This window comes from Amblyomma mixtum, chromosome 3 (assembly GCF_055824585.1).
Source record: "Amblyomma mixtum isolate Tamu chromosome 3, ASM5582458v1, whole genome shotgun sequence".
In the NCBI taxonomy this organism is placed as follows: Eukaryota; Metazoa; Arthropoda; class Arachnida; order Ixodida; family Ixodidae; genus Amblyomma; species Amblyomma mixtum.
In genome coordinates, this window is record NC_143014.1 from 305,314,974 (window position 1) to 305,339,815 (window position 24,842).

At 48.5% G+C, this 24,842-nt stretch overlaps 1 long non-coding RNA gene across 9 annotated transcripts in view; it reads right to left on the reverse strand.

Annotated features, from left to right (window-relative positions):
- The window catches only part of LOC149355466 (uncharacterized), a 52,693-nt gene that overhangs the window by 24,030 nt on the left and 3,821 nt on the right, over window positions 1-24,842 (reverse strand). For 3 of the 9 annotated variants that reach the window (XR_016291511.1, XR_016291513.1, XR_016291510.1), the window contains exons 3-5: window positions 17,508-17,627; window positions 11,763-11,888; window positions 8,276-8,389 (exon numbers count right to left, since the gene is read on the reverse strand). This is a non-coding gene — a long non-coding RNA (uncharacterized LOC149355466). The remainder of the gene's footprint in view (window positions 1-8,275; window positions 8,390-11,762; window positions 11,889-17,507; window positions 17,628-24,842) is intronic. The other 6 variants (XR_016291515.1, XR_016291514.1, XR_016291518.1 and 3 more) reach the window with 4 other exon arrangements.

The following is a 24,842-nucleotide window of genomic DNA, read 5'->3' on the forward strand; positions in this document are numbered from 1 at the left end:
ATAGACGCGTCGCAGCCGGCTGCGTTCGTCGCCGCCGCTGGAGCCGCTGCACCTACTCCAGCCAAAGGTCCCACTGACACCAAGACCTCCAGCCCGGTACCCGCGTCGCACATTGAGACTCCGGCTGAGGACTCAGACATGGACCTTACGACGTCCCCGGCAGACGACACTCCATCCCAGGAAATCGGCTGGAGCACCATCGGTGCCAACCGTAAGCCTGCCACCGCAGCCCGACCCCGCGCCGAGCTCATCACAGTTGCCATCCAGCTTCCCCCTGGAACCCTCACCCCCAAGCTACCTCTCTACGATGTACTCGCCGCAGTCGCCTCCGCTGCACAACTTTCCTCCAAGACCAGTGTAGACATCACCCTTCAGGCCAAGCCAGCCCAAAGCCTTGTGTTTCTAAAAACTCATTTTCCTCTCACCGCCCACCTCCTACTCCCTGTCACGCATCTTCAGCTTCATGGTAAGCCTGTCACCATCAAAACTTACACCCCCCATCCTCCCATCTCATGCCTCGGCGTCATCCATAACGTCGGGGGCCACTTCACTCCTGAAGACCTCATGCATGATCTGGAATCTTTCAAAACAGATATTCTCGCTGCTCGCATGATGGGATCCACACAATCAGTGCTCATAACGTTCGCTGGCACCGTCATCCCCCACTTTGTTTATTTCAAACGCGTTGCCTTCCGGTGCCGTCTTCATAAACCTAAGCCTCCCACCTGCACCCGTTGTCTCACTCTAGGCCACCGCGCCCACCAATGCCCCCAGCACAGCGTTCCGGCCAAGTGCCGTCGCTGTGCTGCTCCTCTACCCGCTGACCCTTCCGCTCATGTGTGTGCCCAGCCCTGGTGCGTTCATTGCCAGGTGAACACCCACCCCTCCTTCGACTTCACTTGCCCCTTCATCCTTTCTAAACAACGCGAGTGTGCTAAAGCTGCATAACTCTGACGCCTAGCTTTGCGCCGGGCCACTCAACCCACCACCCCCTCCTCCTCCTCTAATCATGAATCTCCATCAGCTCCGATCACGTCACCACCAGGCTCCTACGCCGCCATAGTTAAAGGATCCTCGGTGCCAGCGTCCCTCTCTTCCACTACACCACCCTCTCCATCCTTGACTGACGAGAGCCGCTCCTTCGACCTCCGGCTCGCAATGCTGGAACGCCAGCAGCGAGAGCAGCAGCGCATTTCCCACGATCTACAACAGCAGATACATGCCTTGATTCAAACCCTCCAGACAACCACCTCCTCTCTTACCTCCCAGATTAGCAAGCTAAATGAGCACCTTGCTACGTTCACCACTCCCTCCTCCAGCGCCCAGGTCACCCCTTTGGCTGATCTTGTCGAAACCACCACACAGGCACATCACAATCGCTTGGTTCAGCTGGAAACTTCGGTTCTCCAAATTCTTACCACCCTCCAAGCACAACCAAAGCAATTGGAATCCTTCACATCTATGCTCCAATCCATCCATGAGTCACTGCCCCCGGCAAAAAAGAAGGAACGCGTACCATCGCGTTCCTCTCCACTATCATAATGGCGTTTGGCGAGGACCTCGAGATTGTGCAGTGCAACTGCCGAAATATTTGCCACAATAAGAACCCCACTCCACCAGTATCTACTCACCCGCCCCTCTCTGCTTCATTTTCTCCTTCTCCAGGAGACCCGGACGGCCCGCAATGTCCCAGGCTACCGCGCCTACCATGCCACTACGGCCACACCACTTGCGTCTATTTATGTACACAGTGACGTGCTCGTAGAGCAAATTGACATCCCCTCCACCCTCCTTAAATATTTAGTTGGTGTGGTTTATTACCACCCTTCTTCCCGCATCTCACTCGTCCTTTTGTCTTTTTACAACCCCCCTGTCACTTCCTCTTTATTCTCTGCTCTGGGCAAATTCCTTCACTCTCTTCCTTCTACCTCCCATCTCCTCTTTGGTGGTGACTAATGCCCCTCACACACTCTGGGGCTACCCACAAACCCTCAAACCCGGCCGCCTCCTCCATTGTCTGGCCCAGGAATGCCACCTCACCCTTCTTAATACTCCTGGCTCTCCTACTTGAGCGGGCACTGCCTCACAACGCCCAACGACACCCGACCTCACTTTCTCTCGGGGTTCACTTTCCTTTCACTGGCAGGTGACAGCCGAAACTCTTCTAAATGACCACTTTCTCATCCATATCACCACCTCTCTTTCCCACATCCCTCGCTGTCATCCGGTTATTCACACTGACTGGCATGCTTTTCGCACTAATCTCGCCTCCGACTCCTTTCAATCCTACGACGACTGGACGTCGCGCATCTCTGCAGCGCTCACGTCCAGTAGCCGTCGCGTTCGCTCTCATTACCCAATCCAAGACCTAGATCCTCACCTTCTCCGTTTATGGCGTCGCCGTAAACGTCTTCAACGCTCCTTTCGCTCCCAACCACACAATGCCCAACTTTCCTCCCGGATCACTGCTCTGCGGGCCGAGATCGTCGCCCACTGCGCCTCCCTCGAGCACTCTCGTTGGAGTGCTCTTTGTGATGGCCTTGATTCTGCATTGCACTCACGATCCGCATGGTCTCTCTTTAAATCCCTCCTTGGAACTAAGCCTGCCCTTGCTCCCACTCTAGCTAAAGCCCTCACTCCGGGGACTCCCTCCAAAGTTTTTGATCAACTCGCCTCTCTCTACCTCCCGCCCCCTCTGGCACCCTCCTACCCGGTGTACTCAGGTGGACCTAACCCCAATCTGGACCAATGCTTCACTCTCCGGGAGCTCGAATCTGCTCTGGCTGCTAATGCTACACGCTCGGCTCCCGGTAAGGATGCCATTACATACACCACACTTCGTAACCTTCCTGACTGCGCCAAAGTATTCCTCCTTCAAACCTACAATGAGGCCTGGGAGAGCGGCTGCTTGCTGAGCTCCTGGACATCCTCCCTTATTTCTATGATTCCAAAGCCGGGCAAACCTCCCTCCCTCTCTAACCTCCGCCCAATCTCCCTGACGTCGTGCGTTGGTAAGACCCTTGAGCGAATGGCTCTGACTCGCCTCTCTGATTTTCGAGACACGGGAGTTCTTCCCCCATTGTCTCATTGGCTTTCGACGCCGCGTCTCTGCACAGGACATGTTTCTGATTCTCCAGCAAACGTTCCTGTCCCCTACACCCACTCAAATTTACGCACTTGTGACCGTCGATGTTCGCAAGGCCTTTGACGGTGTTTGCCACGATCACATCCTTTCTCAACTCGCCTCTTTCGATTGTGGCTCCTGCATGTACTCCTATATCCGCTCATTCCTCTCTAAACGTGTGGCTCGCTTTCGAGTAGATACCCACTTGTCTAACGCACACCACCTCACCCGTGGCACTCCTCAAGGTGCTGTTCCCTCTCCTACCCTTTTCAATCTCGCTATGGCCCCTCTCGCCTCCCAGCTAGCTGAAATTCCCGACCTGCATCATATATTTTACGCTGATGACATCACTCTCTGGTGTTCATCTGGCTCTCCCGGTCACGTACAGGACACCCTGCAACGTGGCCTAGATCTCATCGACTCCTTTCTCACCACCGCTGGCCTCTCTCCTGCTCCTGAGAAATCCGAGATACTCCTTCTCAACCATTCCTCCTACCAGCGCTCACACAGCCACTTCGTCTCTCTCCACCTTTCTGGCTCTCCCATTCCTGTCATCATGCAGTGCAAAGTTCTTGGCTTCCCTTTGCATGTGGCTAAGAATGTGCAAGCCCTCCACCGCGCTGTCACCACCTGCCACTCTGTAACTCACCTCCTGCGGCGCGTCGTCACTCGACGCTCAGGTCTCCACGAGGCTCACGCGTGCCGAGTTGCCCACGCGCTGGCCCTCAACAAGGTCTTGTACTTTGCACCCTATGCTTCCTTCACTTAGACTCAACTTAACGCTCTCGAGACTGCCCTTGTGGGCCTCTACAAGGCAGCTCTCAACCTCCCTATCACTACCTCTACCACTAAGCTCTTTGCCACAGGCCTCTTCCATCCTCTTCGTTCGCTTCTCAGTCTCCATCGTGACTCGCAGCTTGCCCGGCTTTCCCTTACCCGTCAGGGTCAGTGGTTATTGACTCAAGCGGGTATCTCGCCCATTCCAATCTCCCCGTTTACCTCTCATATTCCCACCCCCGCACCCAATCTTCGTATCCTTTCCCTCCCGACCAACATGTCCCCCGTCCTGCACGCCGGACGTCGTCATGCAGCCGCACAGCACCATTCCCCTCTCTTTGATACCCAGGGCGTAGCTTACACGGATGCCTCCTTCGTGGCTCTTTGAAGTTCCTGCGGCTACGCCCTGTACCATCCACACCTCCCTGCTCCTGAAACCCACACCAGCGGGCCGTATCTACACCCTCCAGATGCATTGTCCCTCGAGGTCCTCGCCATTGCGCATGCTCTCCAGTCATTTGCCCTCCTTCCCTCTCTCCAAGAGTACACAGTCTATTCAGACTCACAAGCCGCTATACACCACATACAGAAACGCACCCTGACCCCTTCTCTCCAACAGGAGGTCGAACGAGCGGTCTCCGCACTGCAGCCTTCCATCGTTTTCCTCCGCTGGGTCCCTGGGCATTCAGGGATTGACGGCAATGAGCTGGCCCATCAGCTCGCCCGCGACACACTTTTCCGGGCACCGTTGATCCCCTGGCCCAAGCCCTTGGAGGACGGTGGGAGACTCACCCTTCGCCGCACCATAAAAGAGGTCTACCTTGAGCTCCGCCTCGACAAACGCCTTTACCCTCCCCCTCATCCATCACTCACGGTGCCGGAGTCTCGCCTTCTTCGGCACATTCAGATGAATGCAGTTATCCCCCGTCCCGCCTCTTCCTCTATCGCTATTGATCGGACCCTTCCTGTCCCAACTGCTCCTGTATCTATGCGGACCTGGCCCATTGCCTCTTCTATTGCCCGGCTGCTCAGCAGTCGGATTCCTTCCCCCCACCCTCTCTATCCATCACCACCTGGCTCGACTGGCTTGGCGCTGAAGGGGAAGAACAGCGGCTTCTGGTCGCCCAAGCGATCGACATGCTCGGCCTATAAATTATGGTCGATTAAAAGTCTTTTACTACTACTACTACTACTGGCTTCATACTTTACGCCTTCAAATCTAAAATCTTATCTTTCCCCTTCTTGCCGACTTTTTATTCATTTTAATACGCGAAGTCTATGAAAACATTTGGACGACTTAACTAACCTATTATCAGACACTCAACACCAATTCTCCGTAATCTGCGTGAGCGAAACTTGGCTGTCTGATGTCAATAAGAACCTGTACACGTTGCCTGCATATAGCGCTGAATACTGTCATCATAGCGATAGCGCGCACGGTGGCTCAGCGATCTTTATTTCCTCTTGCTATCATTATCATCGCCGACTTGATCTACCGCTGAAAGTGGTAAATTGTGAATCTGTATGGATCGAACCAGCCGAAGAAGCTTTCTTTTCACTAGATAGAAAAAATATAGTCATTGGCTGCATATACCGGTCACCATCGTCCCATGTCAAAGATTTCAGCTCAGCTCTGCACTCAGTCTTAGGCGTACTGTCAATCGAACACAAAAATGTTATAATAATGGGTGACATCAACATTAACACATTAGATCCCGACTGTTCCTCATATGTAGATTACATGGAAGTTTTAAATACTCATGGCTTCGAAAATCTTATCAACATTCCCACACGCATATCCGCTAATAGTTCAAGCTCCCTCATAGATCACGCTTTATCCAACCTAATGACCGCCCCTGATGCAGCTGTCATAGAAGCTGACATAACCGACCACTACCCTATTTTTATAAAGTTGGACAACTGTGTTAACTATGTTCGGCATACCAAGTTCATTAAAAAAACATTGAACTCTGCATTATTCTTTGAACGGGTTGCTATTATTGACTGGTCAGTGATTAAGGCTCTTGATGACGCTGATATGGCATTCAATCAGTTCTTTCTTATTATCTCTAATACTATAGATGAATGTTCTACAGTATATAACCACAAAAAGAAATTTTCAACTCCGAATAATCCCTGGATGACTTCTAGCCTTGTAAGCAGCTTGAGAAAGAAAGATAACCTCTATAGAAAATGCAAAAAGCGACCGTTTAACTTAAGGCTTTTAGCGCGTTATAAGAAATATTCTAATGTATTAGGCTTGCTCTTTAGAACAGCGAAGAAAAAGTACTACGAAAGAGAAATAACTCGCGCTGGTAATAACGTTCATAAGCAATGGAAAGTTATTAATTCCTTCCTAAACAGAAACAACTCAAAAGTTCCCATATCAACAATTACTTCCGATAACGAAACATACAACAATCCCTCAGACATTGCTGAAGCCTTTAGTGATTCATTTGCTCTAGCCTCAGGAGTTTTAAGTACTGCCGCTAATCAACATTACAACGATCTCCCCATAGCATTTTACTTTTTCCTGTTTCTCCTGATGAAATTGGCAAAATAATCAGCAATCTGAAAGATGCCAGTCCAGGTCTCGATAATATACAATCATATCATATTAAGTTAATTGCGCATCTCATTTGCGAGGTGTTCGCCCATATTGTTAACTTGGTCTTGAAATCAGGCACTTTCCCTACTGCACTGAAAAAGGCAAAGCTAATTCCAGTCTTCAAAAAGGGTGATAAACAAATCATTTCTAATTATCGCCCAATCGCCATTTTATGATTTTTCAGCAAAATAATTGAAAAAGCCATTGTTATTCGAATAAACAACTACTTAACAAAATTTGACATTCTCTCACCTAACCAGTTCGGTTTCAGAATGGGATTCTCGACCGAATTAGCTGTGATCGCTCTCACTGATAAAATTAAATCCTACATCGACGCAGGTAACTTTGCTGGTGCATTATTTATTGACCTTTCCAAAGCTTTTGATTCCCTCAACCATGCTATTTTATTCAACAAGCTTGACGCTATTGGCATAAATGGGCCTGTGCTTTCGCTAATCAGAAGCTATTTATCCAATAGAAAACAAGCCATGTTCATCTCAGGAACATACTCAAAATTCAGGACCACTAACATTGGAGTTCCGCAAGGTTCTCTTCTTGGCCCTCTTCTGTTTTTATTATATATCAATGACCTCCCTAGGTGTCTTCATAATTCCACCTGTTTTCTTTATGCGGACACAACAATCTTAACCTCGGATTCACATATAACTAAAGTGGTTGACAAACTTAACATTGATGCACAGAATGTATTTGGTGCAGAAATAATTTGCTATCCATCAATGCATCGAAATCTAGCTTTATAGCTTTTAGGTCCCATAAAATTCTTTGCAAAAACCCATCTGTTAGCATAGGCTCAAACTCGATCTTTTCAGCTGATCACGCATCCTTTCTAGGTGTAGTACTTGACAAACATCTTAAATTTCAGACCCATATTACATCCATTTCACGAAAAATGGCGCATGGTATTAGAGTACTAATTAAAGTTCACCCATATTTTCATGTGCCCATTCTCATTTCCTCTATTATTCGTTCATCCACTCCCATATTCAGTATTGCATTTTCATCTTGGGGAAACACATATCATTCGCATTTATCATCTCTGCAAACTATTCAAAATCAAGCCATTCGCATTTTAACTTATAGTCACTACTCTGTAAATGCGCCTCGTCTGCTCCTATCCCACAATATTTCGTCTGTGCGCAAAATAATCGAATACAAATTATGTACCATTACGTACAAATCTGTTAGATAGCTACTTCTTTTTTCGCTAACTAGCGGTGAACAAATTCCGCGTCGCAACGACACACGTTTTGCTGATCACAATAACTTCTTACTCCCTAAACCTAAGACTAATTATGGTAAACAAACAGTTCGTTTCTCCGCTACCACTTTATGGAACTCATTACCTGTTACCATTAAGCAATCATCAAATATCTATGCCTTTAAATCCGCTCTTCATCAGTTTTTACAATTTCCCTAATAGTATTTCTCATGGCAAATGGTACTAGTTTTGTCATTTATATCACTATGATTTTTGTTTTGTATTGTTCTGTACGCTTTTAGGTGTGTAATCATTTTTCATTCCAATAAGTCTTTGCATTCTTTCCTGTATCTCACTTTCTGATGCCAACATCTTTACAATTTTTGCATCTGCTGCCTCTACATTTATTTTTACAATTGTTCTCAGAGGAGGTCCTGTCCACAGTCTCTGACTTTGGGACCTCCTTCTGTATTCCATTGCTTTTTTATTCTTGTACCATAAACATGCAATAAACGAACCTTGAACCTTGAGCAAACACTGGACATACCCTATGGGTGCAGAGCTCCATTATTATGAACATGTTGTCATCTTCAAAGTAGTCCTGGAAGCCCACAATAAGCTTGTGCCTCAACCTTCAGTGTATCAGGATCCCTTGAGCAATCTGCATGTAGCACAAATAAGGTATGAGAACAGGACAGCATGGTACAGAAACGCTCAGCGCAGCCACAAAAGCGGTGGCAGGCATCATGCATTTATATTGAAAGCAGTGCACTTCAGATGAGAAGGTGTTGCTGAGAAGGACGGACAGCTCCGTCCACTCAAGACTGTACGCAAGTTTGCCAACAACCACCTGCTCAGTTCTGAGAGGAATATTCTTCCCCAAACTATCACCACCATTACAGTATTGGTGCGCAGAATTCATGCAAAAAGAAACGGAAGACCGGCTAACTTAACCAAAGTGAGAATGAACACGAACCCCCATAGAGTCCGCACCTTCTCTTTTTTGTGGGACTCAGTGAGGACAGCCTTACCGACGATCTTGTCACCGAACATTGCGTTCGTCTCTTTATCAACGAGTTCATAACATTTTGCAAATGCGCCCTGAAAAAAGAAGTGATTTCCAGCTAATACGATGACACAGTGTCAGGCGCTCATAACGAAACATGACCCTTCCCCTCCTCCCCTTTTTTGGCTAATGATGGCGCAAGCACTTATATGATTGCAGGTGAGAACAGTGATTCGCACAGGAGCACCAACGCATGCATTACTGAGAGCTGTCAAAGTTGTCCGGGCGAACTTTGGGGCCTACGGAGAATAATCTATGCTGACAAAGCTGGGCAAAACTGTATCGGTCAGTTTGCATGCCAGAGGCAGTTACAAGGAATTTCTCAAGCAGCACCGAAAACAAGCGTCACCGTAGGAGCACATATGCTGGTTGGCAAAGGCAGCAGAGTAGTGATAACATGCAATAATGCTGCAAAGTGGAAAGGTAGATGGCAGAAACAGCAAGAAATGAGCAGAGGTTTGGTTTATGGGTTTACGTCTCAAAGCGACTCCGGCTATGATGGACGCCATAGTGAAGGGCACCGGAAATTTCGACCTGGCGTCTTCAACATGCAAAAACATCACACTGTACATGGGCCTCTAGCATGTCACCTCCATAGAAATTCAACCACCGTGGCTGGGATGGAACCAGCGTCTTTCAGGTCAGCGGTCAATGGGCAGAGGATTAGCCAAAATGAATGTTAACCCAAAGGTAAACGGAAGGGTGGTGGGGCAGCATAGACCGAAGTACACCAACCAGGATGGTGCTGAGCATAGCACTGGCATCTTGTGCTCTGGGCCCTGCGCCCTACCCAAAGGACATTACTGCACGGTCTGAAATCGTGCTAAGCGAAGTATCGCTGCCAGAAACCCAAGAGCTGCCCTTGCCAAGGAACTTACCGAGAATATAAGCTTTACTAGTTTTCGTGTCAATGACAAATTCCGCAACTTCCTTGCCTGCAATGGCAGTAGACCCGACAGAGAAGGCGGATGCCATCAAGCACGAAAAAACCTTGAGCACTGTTTAAGCTCACAAATGCACCGAGTTTTCAGTACACCGGTAACCGAGCTGGAGATGGTATCCACAACCAATTTTCACAGTTCAAGAAGGCGGAGCTCGAATGCAGTCTAAAACCAAGTGCCAGCGACATCAGTGAGGCTGCAGAACTGAATCGCGAAAACGAAGTGTGCGGACAAGCAGGAATAAAAGCAAAATAATTGGTTACATATCTGGGATCTATAAGCATTTAAAACATGATTTTAATGACTGGTTTTAAAAATGCTTTAGTTCTGTAGACTTCATTAGAAAGTAGTACAATGCTTCTCTATAAAAAAAAACTGTTGGTTGTTTAGCATTTCTAAGCACAAAATATTGTGCGAAATCAGGTTTTTGCAGGTGGACACCACCAACATCCTTTGTTGTTCCAAAAGCATAGGTGCGTTATCCATCTCATACCAGACTGAGTAGCCCCGGGCGTGCCACACTCGTTTCAAAATCTCAACCTCTTTACCAGTCGCCCATAAATACTGTCCAACTTTTTCGTTGTTATTGCCAATTTACTCAAAAAACGCCGGCGGGTTATTGCTCTAGTGCCGCATTTCTGCAACAGTCAATGCGTTTTGCTCCAGTGCTGCAGTCTGCCAATGCAGACAGCGCACATCTCTCTCTCTGACTGCCACCATGTAGCTCAAAGCACGAATGAGGTGTCCGCTGACCAGGGAGCCAGTTATGAGGTTCTCCTTTCTTTCGTGACTCTTTGAGAGACTACATGTCCAACTGCAGATTTTGAGGATAAGGAGGCTAATAGTGCTTTTTATGCATGGATGGAAGTTGATGAAGACGATGACGTGCAGTGCAGAGCGCGAAAGTGTGCCAGTTCAACACAAGGCATGATTGGATGCGGCGACAGCATAGTGCTCTTGTGCAGTGGCCAGCGAACCTGATCTGTTAACACCGCCGTAGGTTCGAAACCTTATGTATCTAATAGGCTTCAGACAAATATCGCCCATTTCAGGATTGCTAGTGTAGTGCTTTCCCACTAAAAAATCTTTACGTTCACGTTTCCTTACAGCATGCTCTTAGGCCGCTCCCCACTTTGCCGCTCTTCTTTATAAAGACAAGATTGAATGAATTGGAGCATTGCCAAAGTAATTCTGCAACAGAAAAAAGCTCGCAGTTCGAGTGCTCTAGACAAGTGTGTGGACGACTGCACGTACTTGCAGTGTCCACATTCCTCTTCGAGAGTGGTAGTTTTTGTGTGTCTGGGTGGCTCATTGCGTGCATAAAATGCCTATAGATATGCTCGTGCCAATGCTAGCATCCCCATTCCTTGCATCCACCTGACCGACTAGACCTTGAACACAATTGGAAAGTAAATGAAATTGACAACAAACTTCTGCCACAGTGGCTCAGTGGTTATGGCGCTCGGCTGCCGACCCAAATGATGCGAGTTCAGCGATTGAATTTCAATGGAGCCGAAATTCTAGAGGCCCGTGTACTGTGCAATGTCAGAGCATGTTAAAGAACCACAGGTGGTAGAAATTTCTGGAGCTCTTCACTATGGCGTCCCTCATAGCCTGAGTCGCTTTGGGACATTAAACACCCATAAACAAAGCCAATACAAACGCTTGTGCCAAGACGCCGATAACGGGTGATTATTCTAAAAAGGCATGTTATAAAGGCTACATCATCGCCGAGTGCTTACAAGCAAATAAATAGTGACATAACTAAATAAGTGCATTAAGGTTTGTTCACTTAAATCCTTCCTTGTGTTATTCGTTCTGTATGTAGGATAAAAATATTGAACAGTACACATGCATTCCTGCCGCCAAGAATCAAAGCAGGATTAGACCACTGAATTTTTCACTGTCATCGATGGCAGGATTGGTGCCCACATCCAGTCTTTGTGACCTGTTTTGTATTCTGCGTCGTGTGGTCTTGGTTCTATATTGATTCTGGAGTCGATACACTGCTGGTCTTTGATCCATACCTGGGAAAGCCGTCGGCATTCTTCTGCGCGCTGAAGGTAGGCAGTGACGACGAGACTATCTTTGTCTGCGACGTTTGGAAACACGGTGCCGAGCGCAGCTGCAGCCACCCTGCTGTGGATGAGAGTCTAAAAGGCATCAAACTGGGTATTACAATTTGGAGGATTTAGCATCTCGCTGCAATATGTAGCCTATGAGGTACACCGTAGTGCAACTTTCTAAATCAGTACCACCTGGGATTTTTAAACGTGTGCTGACATCACGAATCAGACAGGTATTTTTATATTTTACCTCCAACGAAACACAGCCGCCCCAGCCGGGATCGAACCAGTGACCTTGCGATCAGCAGCCAAAGGCCAAAGCCACCGTGGTGGGTCTAAACAGCATCATTTGAGTGGTCTCCTGTATAGTGGTGTTGTAGGTGGATACAATCATAGGGGAGGATGGCATCCCAGGATTTGTGCCTGGTGCCATCATACATGGCGAGCATGTCGGTGATCGTTCACTAGAAATATTCCACTTGCCTAATTAGTTTATGGGTGTCACGCATTCCTTCTGCGGTGGCTCATTCCGCCATATTATAGAATATCTTGGGAAAGGTCAGCAGTAAACGCACTTATATCCCGTTTGTGATGAGAATTTCGGGGGCACCGTTGCAGAAGGGGGGGATGTTTTCGATGAAGAATTTGGCAACTTCTGCTGTGCTACCACGGAGCAGGGCTTTCACTTCACCGTAGTGGGTCAAGTAGTACATTGTTACTGTTATCTGCTTCTTACTAATATCGACATGGGGAAGGGGTCCTGTAGGTCCATGCCGACCAGATAGGATGGTCTCGTTAGCGGTTGAATTGGCTGCGAAAATTCCGCTGATCTTGTTGGCAGAGTTTTGCGCTGTTGACGGCCACAAAAACTCTTGGCATAGTGCAAAACATCAGCAGAAAGATGGGGACAACATCTGCCTGAAATTCGGCGGAAGGCATGAGTAAAGGTTTGGTTTATGGGGTTTAACGTCCCAAAGCGACTGAGGCTATGAGAGACGCCGTAGTGGAGGGCTCCGGAATAATTTCGACCACCTGGGGTTCTTTAACGTGCACTGACATCGCACAGTACACAGGCCTCGAATTTCTCCTCCAAAGAAATTCAACCGCCGCGGCCGGGATCGAACCCGCGTCTTTCGGGCCAGCAGCCGAGCACCATAGCCACTGAGCCACCGCGGCGGCTTGGAAGGCATGAGTAAAGTCGATGTGGCCAGCTGTTGGTTCATCGCGCGAAGACGGTAGCATTTCCTGAATGCATGGATGACAAGATGGTAGGAGATTTTGGTAGGTGTGAAGTTGTGTAGGTGTGAACTGACACTACACAGCACAACGGGCTCTAGCATTTAGCCTCTATCGAAATGTGATTGTTGCAGCCAGGATCGAACCCGCCACCTTTAGGTCAGCGGTTGAGCACCATAACCACTAAGCCACCGAGTCGGCTGCCCATTAGTAATTGGTCTCTTGATTTAAATCTACAGTAATCCCTCGTTATAACGAAGTCAGTGGGACGGCGGAAAAATTTGATATAAGCAATAATTCGATATACGCGACCGCTCAAAAAAGCTAAAACAGTCGAGATTTAATTGTGCCACAACTGCGAGGAAGCTGGCAGATGACGCCGCGCGTCATCTGCCAGCTGCGGCGGTTGCTAGGCAACGGCTCAAGGTCGGTCTCTGTGCCTCCTCGGAGCTATGGAGGAAGGAAAAAACTAGGAGGGAGCACGACGTCACGAGCTCAGCCACTGCAAGCCATCCTCCTCTGGCGTCACTGCCGAGGGCCCTTTTGCGCACTGACTCATGGTAAATAGGCCCTCCACACCAACGGTGCTTTTTAGTGAACGTCCGTGCTCCGATGTAGCGCAGAAGCGTAGCACCAGTCTTGCAGCTTTGGCGGAATGCGTACCGAGCTCGAGGTTGCCTGAAGGCTCTGCGTCTCAACACTTCTATTGATTACACTCGAGTTTTTGGGTGCACTGTAGAAAACTGCAGGTAAACTTTTCATCAAAGGGTTTGTCGGTGGGCACTGCGCATTTGAACTAACGTCGCTGTACGCTATACGTGTATGGTACGGTACTCCAGTACCAACATGAAGAGGCGTTTTCATGGTCTTGCTAGAAGTACAAGCTGCTCATGCCCGCTTTGAATGTCGCTAGAATTCAGAATTTTTCACAGCGACGTACGGCCACGACCTCGTCACTGTTCAACTGTGGTTCATAAAGAGAATGGGAGGGAATTCCTTTCGTCGTTATTGGTTTGGTTTATGGGGTTTAACGTCCCAAAGCGACTAAGGCTATGAGAGATGCCGTAGTGGAGGGCTCCGGAAATTTCGACCACCTGGGGTTCTTTAACGTGCACTGACATCGCACAGTACACGGGCCTCTAGAATTTCTCCTCCAGAGAAATTCCAGCCGCCGCGGCCGGGATCGAACCCGCGTCTTTCGGGTCAGCAGCCGAGCACCATAACCGCTGAGCCACCGCGGCGGCCTCTTTCGTCGTTATACACACATACCAACAGTTTATTTCAGCGTATGCTATAAGCGGAGAACTGGAGAATAGGCGAAAAAAAGAGCCTCTAAAAAAGGACGCAGTGGCTTCCAGAGCGCTCACGGCGGACGGACGTGTTTAGCGAGCGCTCCAGCACGCTGCACAAGGTTATATTTCTCGGGCAGGTGGACTTTGGCCCGCCCATGGGTCCGCCGTTCCCCACTATTCTCGAGGCACAAGTCGCGACGAATACGCTTGCGCACATACGCGGTTCCAGCGTGAAATGCAGCAGTAAAGTATTTCCCTCTCTCGCTGTCGAGAGAGAGTGCCGACGGCTTTACATCTGCCCCTGCGTGGGGTCTCCAGGCCCTCGGCATTAGCTTGTTTGTCGGTTTCGGAGCCGATGCTCGGAGCTGACGCGGTGCTGTGGGCTCACGCCGTTGCTTGAGAAGTGGCTGCCCTTGTCGGAAGACGACGGCGGATACCGTCCTATAGAATAATGCAGCTTTCATTACAGCGACTTGACAAGCGCTGCCATTAGTGACAGTAGCAAGAGTTTTCGGTTTCTAATTGTGATAAGGCCCCCAGGACGGCGTTCTTCTGTACGGATCCTGCATCCCGGCATGCAGCATTTCATTGCGCCGCTCAGACGACCCAGCCACACTTCGCGAAACACACGGGCGCACTGAGGCACTGGCCTCTCGGCACATACAAATCTCCAAGCTCCATGGCCTGTGTGTGCTTCTCAAATTTCGAGCGCAGCCATGTTGGTCGTGACACAACACAGCAAGAGAGCAAAACCGAAATCCGGCTAAGAGCTACCGCTGCCTTGTCACGCGAGGGCCTATTTCCCATGATGCTTTCCATTATATTTTTTATGATGGCTTCAAGATTCTAACCTCACGCTCTCTCCTAGTTTTTTTTTCTCCATGCTCGGAGCACTGCCACAGCGCAATCGCAAGTTCGTGGCCAATATAGCTTTCGCTACAAAATTTGCTCGTAGCACATTTTTTACTTCTACCAGCAACTCAGTATTGGTCAGCGATCCTCAAAGATACAGTTTTCAAATTTCTTATACCAGAGTTTATTATCTATATCAAGAACAAGCTTTAGCTCATTTTTGTGATCCAGACAGGATCCAGGCTGATCGACAGGCCGGCAGGCTCGGCTTACTTCACATTCACGCAAGAAAATACAAAGCAGCCATGCTACCATAAAGTCTGCCTCCTGGATTCGAGCAACGACAGCATGCCTGTTCAAGAGTGGAGCTTTCGGCAATGACGCCGCCTGCAGGAACGCCGCGTAACAAACTGCGCACTGCTCCCTGACTGCCCTGATCGCCGCTAAGCCTAGACAGTTTCGCATCGATGCCGCAGCTGTTAGCACTTCGGGACTGTACAGCACTCAAATAAAGGCGCTACACTCGGCACCCTTTTACTGTCAACTAGTCCCATAATAAAGATATTGTGACGAAGACGAAGCTGGCAGTGGCGCGGGACGGAGCGCCCGCGCTAGGCCAGCGGCCATTAAATCATCTCATAGCCATGGTTCACCACGTCTCATTCTTCAGCTGGCCGCCGCGTAACATTTGGTGTGAGGTGCGGGGTCCCTTCATTGCCATTCTGGTCCCGGAGCTTCGGTGTCCTGCGCCTGCCGTGGACGTCGGCCGTGAGTGCCTGGTCCGCGCCGCCCGGCCGTGCCCCAGCTCGCCGGACCTGAACCGACCTCGCTGCTCACCCCAGCCCCGTCCCCCGCCCGGACCACAAGACACGACGACACAAGACCCCATCGACCCGAGATCCCACCGACCCGAGACCCCACCGACCCGAGACCCCACCGACCCGAGACCCCACCGACCCGAGACCCGACAGACCCAAGACCCACACGTGAAGACACTGCCCCCCTGCCCCTGCCGTGCGGTGCGTCCACGGACCTCGGCCGTCAGCTCCTGGCACCCTCCGGCCCGGATGCTTCGTGGACCGGGACTCATTCTCTCATCTCTCTCATCGTGGCGGCCAGCACTGCGCCATCTTCTACATATTGTTCGATCCTTCACTCAAGACCATCGCCATTTCGCCGTCTGTTCGTCACCGATCGGGACGATCGCTCGGAGGCCCCGGGTAGTGTGACGAAGACGAAGCTGGCAGTGGCGCGGGACGGAGCGCCCGCGCTAGGCCAGCGGCCATTAAATCATCTCATAGCCATGGTTCACCACGTCTCATTCTTCGGCTGGCCGCCGCGTAACAATATGTTAGATTTCCGTTACGCCTTCAGCAATGGAGCTAGCAGGCGGCAGGCAAACCACATCAGGCAGGAGCAGCACCAAAGCAGCTATTGGATGGAATTTGCTTGTATCGCAGTCATCACCTCTACCAGCAACTCGGTACTGGCCAACGATCGTCGGAAATGATGCATTTTTTACGTCTCTCTCAGGGCTTACTATGAACTTGAACAAACAATACTATCGCGTTTTCAGATGCCGGCGGCCAGCATCACGGCTGGTAGGCCACAGCCGGTCTCGACGCGCTCGAGCGAGTGAGCGGGCGCGTCGAGACCGCATGGTAGGGTGACAAAATTCAGGGTGACATGGTAGGGTGACAAAATTCAGTCACCCTACCATGCATTTAGACCGTTTGTCTAGTCGAATGGCGCGAATCGAGCATGACCGGCCACTTTTCCGCATCCAAGAAACCGTGGTTTTCTGGCATCGCAAAGCGCAAGGAAAACTTTATTTTCGTGTGGATTCTGTCACGGGGAACACCAGGAATGCGCTTCCAACCGAGATTAACGGTTCAGGCGCGCTGCACCATGGAATTTGGCCCCGCTGAGCAGGGGACACTCTGCAGGTTATCGATCATAGGTTTGGTACTTTTGTGACCTGTTCTATGCCTGCATGAGTCTAATTGGTCGGCAGTATTAATTTGGCACTGCATGCGCAAAGGGTCACCACCACGGCGGCGATGCCTACGCTTGGCGGCGGCGATGCCTCCGCTCGCCACTTGGCTCTAAGCGGGTCAAGCTCTTCGTGCGCTTCGAGTAATGCGGCTTAAAATGCATGCGTTTGGGTCGGGACCGGAAGAAATTTCGAATAAAGCGATATTTCGAGTAAAGCTATTTCGTTATAACGAGGGATTACTGTACTTCAGTCTGGAATTTCTTCAGATGAAACACTGAAATTGGAGCATATTAGGTTACAGGTAAAGGCGGATGTTATCGGCCAACTCACCAGTGCCTTCATTTCGCTCCAGGAAAATCCTGCGTCCATCGACAGGCAAACTGGCATTAAGTGTCTCAAAACGAGGCTCTGTCACCATACAAGACATAGGCAGTCGCGAAGGCATGGGTCCTGGAAAGAGCAAACAACAGTTAAGGACTGGGAATGAAAAGCACCATGCATGCGGGAATGTAACCAGCAGTTGCTCTTGCTGGAAGTGCAGGGCAGTGAAAGAAAAGCTCTTCTCCTATCGCGCTGCGAATTAAAGGCGTTCACATAGAACGCAGTTGGGAATTTGCAGGCGCCATGTCAGAAAACAACGAGATCTAGAGAAGGCAGCTCAGTTACCTTGATGACACTGTTTCTCCAAGGGATGCACACTCAATAGCACCACCCCAAACTTTTCGAGGAACTGTAAAGTCACCTCCCCCCTCCCCTATCCCTCAACTCAGTATGACTAGTTTAAATGCGAACCACACATTGGATCCTCTGGATTCAGAACATGGAATACGGGGACAATGACCTTTCGTTCACAGAGACTAGGTGGAATGGCAAGAAAACATATGACGCGGAAACTAGAGTAATCGCAGATTCAAATAGTACAATGGCATCTGCGCCGTTCCCATTTGCTGTCAAGCACTGATTGCCGAGTAAATGAATAAACTGCAAGGTAGGATGTTCATATTTGTTATGTGGGAGCCCTTAGTAGAGTGCTTAGCATGGGGGCTGCTCTCACGAACACATTTCAGCATGGCAGAAAGTACGGCTTGACTCTCGAGTTGTGCATAATTTGAACATGAAGTTATTGCAGTTTATTGATCTCAAAACACTTTGCAGTCCAGTATGGCATCGTGTAATGGGGGCTGTCGAATTTCTAGCAAAGCAAGTACTAAAGAATAAGCAGTAGAGAACAAAAAAGGCAATAGACAGTAAAAATATTTGAACACATGAATATATTACAAAAGATCATTATGGTAACAGCGTGAATATAGGATGGTTTCACGCTGTTATGTCAGGTTCCGTCTTTGTGCTGTTGCCAACATGGTTGTAAATCAACAAGCCCAACTCATCACTCTTATTTAGTACAGAGGAGTACACCAAACGAGGGGGGAAATGTGAACAAAAATGCAATCCAGGTTAAACCCCAGCATTATGATAACGGGTGGAAGCAGGCTTCATCTTTTTGGAGCAAGCAAGGGAGCAGCAAAAGTCCCATTTTTGAGCAGGTTTGGAGCAATTTTCAGGATATTTCGGAGCACTTTTGAAGACTGGCGACATTTAAATGCCACTGAGAGCAATTTTGTTTGCAACCAGTCCAAAATCTGCATAAATATTGATCACGGATCCCACAGGCCAGAATTAATTAAAAAGACTGCAATTGTTCTAAAGATATTAGCTAGAGTTCATAAAAAAATAGACATGTGGCAGCTACTACAAACAGTAGTTGAAGTACATTAGCTATTACTAATTTTAGTTCAGAAAAAAAAGAAAAAAGTACAACATAACGGGGACAGTTTCTCAAAACCACTAAAAGAGTGCAGAAGAATCTCGAATATACTATATCAGGACCGGAAAAAGAAAAAAGAATCAATGCTCGCCAACCGGTGGATTTTAAAATTCGGAAAATTGCCGCAGCCAAACCAACAAGGAGGGGGCTAACTTACCCTATTTACTCGCATAATTTGCCCCCTTGCGTAAATGCGCACCAAGAATTTATTACCCAAGCATATATGAAAAAAAAAATACACCAGCGTGCACTCAAGGCAGGCTGTGGAAGACCGGCTCGAACGCGTTGCGGTGTATGGCTGTGAAAGGTGCGAGCGGTGCGAGCAGCGAGGGGACGCCGGCCGCGCCGCTGTGAAGACTAACTGTCCAGGCCAAGCCAAAGCAATGTCCACTGGGTGCGAGGTGCGAGCACGACGGGTAGTAAGCCCAGTGTCCATTCCCTGGCAGCTCCATGTGTAAGTTCATAATTCGTTTGTTCAATTAGCTCTGGTAAAGAAAATTATATTTGCGCGCCATTTACCCGGCCCACTCGTGCTGGCAGTTGCTTTCCAGGACAAAGTGCCCGAATTCCTAAACAACCGAACCGCTGGAGGTTCGGTTAGCCGCTAGTCAGCCAGGCCCATCGCGAGGACGCCGGTTTAGCGCCGTTTATCTCCACTGGCTCCTGACTGCTGGCTCTGCGGTTGTATCATTGCGTGTTTACTGCTGAGAGCTGTGCACACGGCGTCATACCATACCGCAGGGATGGGGGTTGCGTCGACAGCGAGGGGTGCAAGTGGGGGGGTCAATGTATGCGCGACAATGTAGGGCATATATGCGCGTTATGACCTTCATGGAGTTTTTTTAGGACGTGTTTCGCAAAATCTCCAGATCTCTTTTTGGAGCCCTAAATTACTGAAAAAAGCGCACAAATTATGCGAGTGAACCTGGTATCTCATCCGCACAATAATTACAGCTCGCTATGTGAGGTAAGTTCACAATACCGGCCGCGCTCAAGTTATATTACCAGACAATAGTTAACAGTACTTTTACTCATGCCTGTACAAGCCTTTCATGAAAGCCGCGCTGACCACCACGAGCGAACCCAACTGTAAATGTGAATGCGGTTGCGTCCGTTTCGTCGCGAGCGCCCAGTGCTGCCCAGCCGACATTAACACTCGGCTAAATTTGGTTCTGTATACTTGCATTGGGTGTAAATTGCCATTTAGGCACAGCTTGGCGCAGGAGATGAAATTGACGCAACATGGCGCAATTGGCGCAGCACTTCGACCCCGTGATAAAAAGCACTTGGTTCGTGTTATCAGTGAGTAATAAAAAAATTTGGCCGACGCTTAAGCTTCGCCTTAAGGGGGGACACGGGTCTTAGAACGGTAAAAAAATGGCCAAAAAATTGATTTCGAGAAAAACTCATTTTCAGAATGTTTGTACCTTCAAGCACTTGCCGTCAAATCATTAAAGTTGAATTCGATCAGGAAATCAGGCAAAATCTGTTTTTAAAACGACATGGGAGCCACGAAATGCCCCGAAAAGGAAAAATGTTCAAACTTCCTGCGCGCGCCACGGCTAAAGCAGCTGGCCAATCGCCGCCATCTTCGGCTCGTTTTGAAGCTGGTTTCTTTGTGCGCATTTTGTTGCCTCTCAAAATGACGTCGCTCAAAAAGAACAGCCACCGTCGCAGGTTTTCCGAAGACCGCTGATTGGCTTGTGGGGCACGCGTTTCAAAAGTTCCATTCCTCGCCTCCCATTGGCTGGCGTGACCGGCGTGTCATACTTCTTTCTTTATTCTACGCTTGCCGCCGTGGCTGCCACTTCACACGTCTTGCTTTTGCGATAGAGTTCTCGTCCGAACGTTTCTCTCAATGAATCGTGTTTCTGCTTCGTTCCGGAATGTCCGGAGACGCTCGCCTGAAGAAGAAGACGCTTCAAGCATACGGAAAGAAACGAAAGCGTCCATGGAACACACGACCGAAGGATGACAGCATGTTACCAGGATCGCCTGTTGCATCCGAAGCGGCCTGTTCTCTGCCTAGCCAGCCTAGCTGCAGTACATCTGGCGTCATCGAACCGTCAGCGGGCCCTTCTGGAGGCATCCAAGACCGCATCGACACAGTGTTCTATTCTGCTGATGAGTCTGCTGAGTGCGCGAGAAATGCTGCGGACGTGAAGGAGTGTCTGGCGTCGCAGAGCGCAACAGAACGAAAGTTCAAGCTTTTGGACGTTGAACTGGTGAGTGACAGCGGCAAGGAAAACGGCACAGAATTTATCATCGTGGACTTAGCCGTGGTGACAAGAAAAAAGTCCACGGTGAGCCACTTGGTGGCAAAGGAAGGCTCACACAAGAAAAGATAAAAAAGATCACCAGTTATTATGGCTATGCCTTACGGAGCCAAAGACACGATGTGCCAGGCATGCATAAAGGAGTCCTGGCCACACTGCAGCACGTCATCCACAGATGAGGCACCAAGACATGACCTCTGCCCTGAAGGCCCGAACTCATGGTGTAAATATAGCAGGGCTGTGGCTATGAATGAGGAACCGCTGCCACACAAAAACAGCCTGCCTAGCTTTGTTTGCGAGGCATTGGAGCCTGTGCTTAGGAGGCTGAGTGATGCTGCCCCGTTGAAGCGATGCAGTGATGGGATCACACAGAACTCAAATGAAAGCCTGCATGCCATGATTTGGGAGCAGGGCCCGAAGAATCAGCATGCCTCACTGCGCAGTGCTGAAAGAGCAGTGGCTAAGGCTATCAGCCACTTCAACCAAGGTGTCATGAGAAGCAGCACACAAACTGCTGAGAAGCTAGGCTACAGTGCTGGAAGTTGCTTGGTGTGCCGCAGCCTCAAAAAGGACAAAAGCAGGCTGCAGAGGGCTCAAAGGGAGCACCTCGACAGTAGTGCTGCCAAGGCGAGGCTTGCTAAGCGACACAAGCTAGCAAAGGACCCTGCATACAGCCCTGGTCTGCTGTAGAGCAGTTTCTAGCTGGGACAGTGACCAGCCATTTGAATAAACATGACGCTATGTTTCAACCCAAACCTTGTGTCAGTTTGTCTATGGCAGGACTGCTTTATTACACAATTTGAGCATTTCTTTAGCTCGAAGGGCACTGAAACAGGCACGTCAAGAGCTAAATTCAGTTTTTCTTGCTGATCCTAGGGGTAGGTTTATGGCTTTATGGCATGCTTTTGCCAATTTTTTGAGAAGCTGCAGTCACATATTTAGTATGACCTTTCTTCTGAAGAGCAGAGCTACACAATGATGCTATCAACATTGCTGTACCTGCATTCTAGCCAAAGTTAGTTGTCTATAACTTCAAATGCCTTTTTCTCGGTTAGATGTTTTTGGACATCGCACTCAGACTTACGGGGCTTTTTTCTATGTTGTCGTTAAGTGACAATAACAAATATGATATCACTGTAATTGTACTGAAAAGATCTAGGGGGTGATGCTATTTATATCACTCTAGTGTTGTTTTCCTAATTACAAATTAGGATAGTGATCAGAGAAAATTTGAGCAAAATTATTCACAGTAAATGGTGGTCCAGTTTCTTGCCTATAAGTTGCTTTCAAATGAATAAAAATAGCATCACCCCTCATAGCATGTCTTTGGCATTAGGGCCACACACTTGCTTTTTGTATTTAAGAGAGAAAATTTCTATGAAACCGCGTAAGAAATAAGCATTAATTTTTTTTAACAATAACATTTCTTGAACCGCTACAGCTATCAAAAATCTAATTGCAGTTTTGAAATCAGCATGAAAACCTTATCAAGAATGTGAAGTTTCATTCAGATTGGACCAAGAATTAAAAAAAAATTTTAAGACCCACATCCCCCCTTAAGAGTAGACGTGTTAGCGCTGCCTCCGCTTTTCCCTCTTCAATCTTTTTTTTTTCATTTTTACTCTTACAAGTACAAGCCACTTGTTTCAATACAATAAAGCACCATAACACCGCCTTATCATTTCGAGCAATTTATGACCCGTAATTAGCATATTTGTTTGTTTTTATTTTGCTAATTTACTATAACATCAGTACGCCCCCAAAACGTACCTTACTAAGTTGGTCAAAAGTTTAGTCGAACGGCTGAACCAACGACCCTTCATGGCCTATGCTCGTGCACACATGGCACGCAGAGGGCCAGGGTCCGAAATCCTATGGAGGTTATCTTCTTTAATGATTTACTTCTATATTCTGGAATTTTTTCCGACTTACACAGGGCGACGACCGATGCTGGCTTTTCAGCAGAACGAGGTCCTCGTGCTATCGCGTAATACCGGCGGGCAGCGACCCGAAACAGAGGATACCGGCAGTCTAGGAGGCACAGTCCTATGACGTTCTTGCCGCGCGTCATTCTTGCTTTCGAGGTACCAAACAGAATGCACGAGAGATCAAAGCTCTGGTGACACAGAGTAGAAGTGCATTTTCATAAATGTAGTTTCGCTAGTAATTATTTACTTTTGCTGCAAAATTATTGTCACAGTACAATTACTTACATTATTAAATAACAGACCAAGAAGCAATTCCTTAAATTACAACCTGAAAAGTACATTATTTACAGTAATTTAACTACTATCAAATATGCTACATACTTAATATGCACGTAACGAACACCGTCCGCAAATTTTACTGACCCGATTGCACATAAAGAGATGAGATCCTGAGTTTTTGCAGCGACATGAGCTGCTGTGTAAATATTCAATGCACTATACACCTAAGTAATGCCCCCTCGAAATAAAAAAAAATTTACCGCAGGTCAAAAAGTCCTGCAAGATGTCCTCGATGCTTGATCTACTTTTTGGTTCTACCTGAAGCATCCTCTGGATGAGGGAACTTGCCATTGAGCTCTGCATAGATGGCAAATGGAACAAGCTTTTTTTTTGTATGCGGGCATAAGTTTTCTTCAATGAGGAGCTCTCAAACGGAGGATTCCCAACAAGCAGTGTGAACCGGCGCAAAACAGGCTTACTGATCACATGCGGCACTCTGGCCTATTTGTAATGAACGTGGATGTTGCTTTACAAAAGGGGCCACATCTCACTGGGGCCAGCAGAGCAGTGCATGCGAGGAGAAAAGTGCTGCACGCGAGGAGCAAGTGCTGCAAAACGCAGTGAAAAGTGGAACCCAAGAAGCTACGGTGAAAGAGGCTACAGTAACATCTGTGCCAACCTTCATATGCATGCTGTGCTCCGTGGACAGTTCAGGGCTTCACGAAGACATTTCAAGAAAGTAAGACATGATGATGGGCAAGACGGTTCATTGATTCAGCAATCGGCCTTTTTCATTTTCCTGTGCTGCCACCTCGCGTACAACGCTGGAAGCTCACTGGAAGGGTACTGCGCGCCCAACCCGGCCGGACTGAGTGCCGCTGCGGAGCACGTTTTGTTGGAATCTGTCGATGATGGCGTGTCCTGGGTAGCACCTGGTATCTGGAGGATTTCTACGGCTAACTGATGGCGGGGTGCGAAGTCCGAGGCAGGCTGCTGTGCCTGCCGAAGAGCAAATTCTTCAGTATCTCCGATCATCCGGCATGTGATGCGATCGCCACCTAAGCAAGGGCCGCCGCTTCAAATATGAAGGCTACATTCGGAACGTAATGTTCAATGAAATATCCCCGATCATTTCCCATTTATTGGTGGTAGCGCTGTTTAGCTTTATCAAAACGTGCCGCAGCTTAGTTGCATGGAGGCCGATCTGCATACAGTCGCGATATTAAAAGTGCAAACTCGTATGTGCTTGCTGGTGTGCGATTCCAGTTTGCAGTGTTTTAATGTAGGAACAGATGAAATGGCCACATTTTTGCCTCGAGTGTTCTCTATTTTTTCTTCCGTTCCACCATCTGCCCGT